Source organism: Danio rerio, chromosome 4 (assembly GCF_052040795.2).
Source record: "Danio rerio strain M-AB ecotype USA chromosome 4, GRCz13ab, whole genome shotgun sequence".
NCBI lineage: Eukaryota > Metazoa > Chordata > Actinopteri > Cypriniformes > Danionidae > Danio > Danio rerio.
In genome coordinates, this window is record NC_141024.2 from 73,342,501 (window position 1) to 73,349,067 (window position 6,567).

Sequence of the window (6,567 nt, forward strand, 5' to 3'; positions counted from 1 at the left end):
ACATAGCTGGTTTTGGCTGGGCTCCCAGCCTGGCTAGGCTGGTCAAGCTGGTTTTAGCTGGTCATCTCTCAGCCTAACCAGCTAAGACCAGGCTGGAAATGGCTGGAAACCAGCCTGGAAGTGGCTAAAACCAGCCTGGTCGACCAGCTAAAACCAGCCAACCAGCCTAGGCTGGTTTAAGCTGGTTTTTTCAGTAGGGAACCAATGCTAAACAATTATTGCTGACAAAACTCAACTTTACTGTCGCCTCGTGTCGTATCTGGTTTCGTCTGGACCAAAAATCTGAGCGTGAACACGCCGAACTGACAGCTTTTGTTTTGGTCTACATGGTCTGAAGATGATCCGAGTCAAATTTGGTGAAGATTGGACCAACGGGACCAAAGAATGGTTTGAACAAAATCAAAATGGTGGACAGGAAGTTTGGCATAATTTGTATCCGTGTTGTCGGATTGACCCAAGGAATAATTTGAGACCAACTACGTCAAAATAAGCATATGCAGGCCAAATGTATTACCAAATTAGTAAGTTTTATTATTAATGACTAATTATTGTCTTATAACTCTTGACCTGTAGGTGGCACTGTCACCAAATTTTTATGGTTTGGTCAATGTGAGGCGACGATGACAGAACTAAAATGTGGTGTCGTTATCTTTAACTATCGCAGAGATACAGCCTCAGATGTAGTTTGGCATCTTGCCATCACATTTGTTGGTGCAGTAAACAGAAAATGTTACACCTATCGACACGAAAACAACTTTTTGTCAGCACAGTCTGAAGATGAGTCAAAATTGGTGCAAATCAGCCAAATGGAGTTAAAAAAGTAGGTTTTTAACCTAAAGCTAGATGGCGGACAGGAAGTTTAGGTAATTAAGGCATCATTGGTATCGATATTTCAGGACAACACAAGGAATGTATCAAGATAAACTTCATAACAATAGGCAAGATTAGTCAAAAGTTATCAGCAGTTTTAGAAATATCGTTATAATGTTTGACCAAAAGGTGGCGCTGTAAAGAAACTTTTTGAGCACCTTCAGGGCACAGTCTTAAAGACGCAATCTGAGTTTCATAACTATTTGCCAATTCTTCTATAAAATATATACGTTTTTGATATCATTCAAAATGGCCGACCTGGGAAAATCAGACAACATTCGACTCTGCATGCTCCGCCGGATGTAAAGAGACTAATTTTATGAATGTTGGACTAACTGTGGGTTCACACCGAAATTGGCGAGAGCGTCCAAGAGCGTCAAAACTGGCTACATTGATCTCGTATTTAAAGGAGGCGTTGCAGCATATCAGTTACATTCCTGCATAAAACATGTTTCTAGCGTGAAAATGTTGCGCACTTCTTATCAAATTCATATAATGATGGAAGATCAAGTTGCGTGTGGTGTGGCTTTGCTCTATTTATCCCAATATGCGTCCATATGTCTGAAGTGTCCTGAAGCAGCAGTACTGTTTTGTACTCTCACGTCGCGTGAGATTCCCGCTTTTTAAAGATAAATATATATAACATTAATGCACATCAGTAACTCGCCAGTAACGTATTTAATGCATGTTCTGGTAAGAAAACATTGTAAATAATTGAAAATCCGGCGACCGCTATCATCAAACCCTTGGGAACAACTGTGGTCGGAACCAAAGTTCACAGGTCTGTGTTCTCTAAACACCTGTCAAGCGGTGGACGTCTTCATTCTGATTGGTTGCCGCCGAATCGCATAATAGCTCATTACCATAAAATTGACTTGATTTCAACTCTCCTCAACGCTCACATCGGCAAAAACGCACCGCGCTGCTCCTCACCGCTTATCGCGCGGGCTCTCATTAAAAATGAATAACTTCCGGCTACTTTGACGCTCTCGCCGCTTTTGGTGTGAAGTTATAAGCAAAAAAAACTAACTTTTTTTGTATCTCCGGTCCACTAGGGGGCAGTGCACCAAAACGATGCAGCTAACTTCAGATTATGATTGTGATGACACACACCAAGATTAGTGTGAATACGTCAATGCGTTACAGAGATGACACCTTAAGTCAATTTTCGCAAGCTCTACGTTAAATTTGTTCGCAAGTTAAACAAAAACGGTTCGTCTAATCAAATTAAATTTAATAACTTTTGGTCAGCATGGTCTGTAGATCTTGTGATTCAGTTTTAGTGAAAATCGGACAAACATCCTAGGACGAGATCGTTCAAATAGGTTTTACGAAAAATTCAAAACAGCGAAAAAATATTGTGATGGAAAACAATGTTATAGGGTGCGTTTGAATGAATTTTAATTGTAGGCCATTTTGCTCAAAAGCTATAAAGATAAACATAAGTGAAACTTTGGACAAGTGGTGGCGCTAGAGAGTTTTTTTAAGAGACAATATTTGTTGTGGTTAAGACATCACACTGTGCTCTCCCAGTGTTCCAAAGTTTGCGCAAATGCTTCAAACGGTTCACAGGGCTCACATAGACTAATAATAAGAATAATAATAAGAACCAAAATGGATACAATAGGTGCCTACGCACCTTTGGAGCTTGGCCCCTAATGAAGATGTCATCGATGCACACGATTATGAAGCAGTGATGGAACTCCCAGAACACCTCACTCGTAAGGTCAAGAACATGTATGTCCAGACTTGGTCCTGGAGGGCCGGTGTCCTGCAAAGTTTAGCTCCAACCCCAATCAGACACAACTAGGCTAGGTGTTGAGGCAAATCTGCAGGACACCGGCCCTCCAGGACCAAGTTTGGACACCCCTGGTCTAGAGAGATGAAAATCTATATGAACTGGTGTTGACACCTATACGAGGTGATGAAATCCATCTTCCGTTTACTTTCCTTGATGCCAACAAGATGCACTTCGCATGTCTAGTTTGGATAATATGTGAGCGGACCCTTCAAAACCCCAATGTTCAAGCCAAATCTCTACCCCTGCGCTCAAGCACAAAAAGGTTAAGGTGAGGACACAGTCTTGATGAAGAAGATGCACTGACACAAGACGAATGTGGAGCTGCTTGGAAAGGAGTTGAAGATCAAATAGATTTGGCGGCGAGATTAAATCAAGTCCACAAATGTTTTACCAGGTTTGTGTGCTGTATTGGATAGGTTAAACAGAAGCCTTGTGTACTGGTGTACTTCAGTTTTTCATTAAGCACCATCTAACATCAGGAAGTGATTCTGCAAGTTTACAATGCCCATCGGCTGTTAAGATTGCTCGGGTGTGACTGCAGAAAAAAAGAATCATCATGACAATCACAAGGCTTACTTTGGCATATGTTTTAAGAGGTTTAGACCCTTAAAACTATCCTGCATGTCTTTGGACTGTGGGGGAAACCGGAGCACCACGAGGAAACATGCAAACTTCACGCAGAAAGGTCTTCTGGCACAGCCAGAACCAGTAACCTTCTTGCTGTGAGGCGACAATGCTAACCACAGAGCCACCCTGCGGCTTCCATATCATTTCTACTCATGCAACCAAAAGGTTTTGCTAGAACACGATATATATTTAAAGGTCTCACTCAAGGCCGCTCTTCACAGTGCTCCTCTGTGAGGGTAAAACCAAATTGCTTCTCAACTTTGACCCTAGCCCATCAGCTCAATGAATTGCTACCCGCAAAGATAATAAGGCCATAGCAGATCTTCTAATGCAAGGGGTACATGTAATGGCCAACACATCCCCTTCATTATCTCAACAGCTCTTGTTGATGTGTCATGTTGATGGGCCAGATCTCTAATTTTCAATCAGGAGCAGACATGTGGACTGAATTCAGCATTCCCGGACTGTCCTAAGTACCTGTGGTAATCATATTCATTCCGCCCATCGTTAGAACTCTAAAAAATAATTCACCAAAGAACATTCTGTCAACATCCACTGACCCTCTTGTCATTGCTAAACCTTACTTTCTACAGCTGGAAACAAAAAGACAAGCACACGTTTAGACTCAATTAGCAGCAACAAGTACTTCGCAAGCAATTGGATCTACAGCAGTTCCGCTTCAAATATTTATGCCCTTTCTTGTTGACTTGCCCTCCATTTTGTGGACTCGAATATACGTCATGTATTCGACTGAGTGCGCTTTTCGGGAATAGCCCAGCTTGATGGATTTTAATAGATCACTGACTGTGACGTCATCACCTTCACAACCAATCAGCACAGGAGCTTAAAGTTCAAAAGGGGTTGAGCGGGGAAGCTCGTTCTGCTTTTGCTCTGTCTTGCTTGCGGTCTTTGCTTGCATTTGTGTGTGTTTTTGGCTTGTTGTTATGTGCTGTGATGTTGACGTGAACTTAGTTTTGATTTTGGTCTTGTTCTTGTGTTGATCGCTGTTACTGTCTCGGATGTGAATATGTGGCAATCCCTGACGTCTGGCGTCAGCCTCTCCCTTGGATTCGAGGAGTTTAGATGTCACGTGACATACACTTAGCATCACTCAGATAACTCCACTGATAATTTTATTATCAACTCTTCTTTATCTATAGGCCATGTTCCAAACTCTTACAAGCTAGCTGTTATTAAGCCTATTATTAAGAAACCGCAACTAGACACCAACAACTTAGCTAACTATAGGCCTATTTCAAATCTTCCATTTATGTCTAAAATACTAGAAAAAGTTGTTTCCACTCAATTATGCTCTTTTCTGCAGACGAACAATATTTTTGAAGTGTTTCAGTCAGGTTTCAGGGCTCACCACAGTACAGAAACCGCCTTAGTGAAAATAACCAACGATTTACTCTTAGCTGCTGACCGAGGGTGCGTCTCGCTATTAGTTTTACTCGATCTTAGTGCGGCATTTGATACCATTGACCACAATATCCTCATAAATCGCTTAAAGTCTACAGGTGTCCAGGGACAGGCTCTACAATGGTTTAAGTCATACTTAACTGACCGCTACCAGTTTGTAAATCTTAATGGACAGCCTTCACAAATCTGCCCAGTAAAGTATGGGGTGCCTCAAGGATCAGTTTTAGGCCCTTTACTGTTTACAATTTACATGCTACCTATGGGAGACATTATTAGAAGACATGGGATCAGCTTTCACTGCTATGCAGATGATACTCAATTATATATTTCCACTAAACCTGACGAGACGTCTGAACTTTCTAAACTAACTGAGTGTATCAAAGACATTAAAGACTGGATGACAAACAATTTTCTTCTCTTAAACTCAGACAAAACAGAATTATTACTTATTGGGCCTAAATCTTGCACACAGCAGATCTCGCAACTCAATTTACAATTAGAGGGATACAAAGTTAGCTTTAGCTCTACTATAAAAGATTTGGGTGTCATATTAGACAGCAATCTAACTTTTAAAAACCATATATCCCATGTCACAAAAACTGCCTTCTTTCATCTGAGAAATATCGCTAAATTACGAAATATGCTATCCATCTCAGATGCAGAAAAGCTAGTCCATGCTTTTATGACTTCGAGACTGGATTACTGTAATGCTCTATTTGCTGGCTGCCCAGCATCCTCTATTAACAAACTTCAATTAGTGCAAAATGCAGCAGCCAGAGTTCTGACCAGGTCTAGAAAATATGATCACATCACCCCAATTTTATCCTCCTTACACTGGCTGCCTGTTAAATTTCGTATTGAATTTAAAATATTACTTCTCACCTATAAAGCTCTAAATAATCTAGCTCCTGTTTATCTAACCAACCTTCTGTCTCGCTACGAACCAACTCGCTCCTTAAGATCTCAAAATTCAGGGCTTCTGGTAGTACCTAGAATAGCAAAATCAAGTAAAGGAGGTCGAGCCTTCTCTTTCATGGCTCCTACACTCTGGAATAGCCTTCCTGGTAATGTCCGAGGCTCAGACACACTCTCCCAGTTCAAAACTAGATTAAAGACCTATCTGTTTAGTAAAGCATACACTCAGTGCATCACCTAGCAGGTTCCACACTGCCTTCTACATCTTGCTTATATACACTATGAACAGCAGCTACGCTAATTATTCTCTTTATTCTCTATTTTCACCTGGGGATACTCATCCCGAGGTCCTCAGATTAGGCGGAGTCACTGATTGGATCCAAGACCAGCGACGTGATGATCCCAAGGATTCCATATCCGGGACCAGGCCATATCCTGAGCTGCTGCTGCGCTGATGGTCGTGGGGAGTGGAGAACATGAGTCTGATTCCAGCGACGCTCCAGGGACAGACGAGTCTTCATTGAGGCCATCTTCCAGCATAAACCACGGCGAATGAAGTTCTGCACAAGACTTTTGGCCAGCGGAGAAATTAAAATGGTCGTGCCCAACTGAGTCTGGTTCTCTCAAGGTTTTTTTTCTTCACTCCCATCAGGTGAAGTTTTTTTTCCCTCTCCGCTGTCGCCACTGCCTCGCATGGTTCAGGATTGGTAGAGCTACGCATCGATGAATTTGCTCTTCAGTGTTTGAACTCTCAGTAATGATTAAATCACACTGAACAGAGCTAAACTGAACTGAACTGAACTTAAACACTAAAACCTGAACCACACTGTTCCAATTACTATGACCATTTATGTGAAGCTGCTTTGACACAATCTACATTGTAAAAGCGCTATACAAATAAAGCTGAATTGAATTGAATTGAATTTAAACAC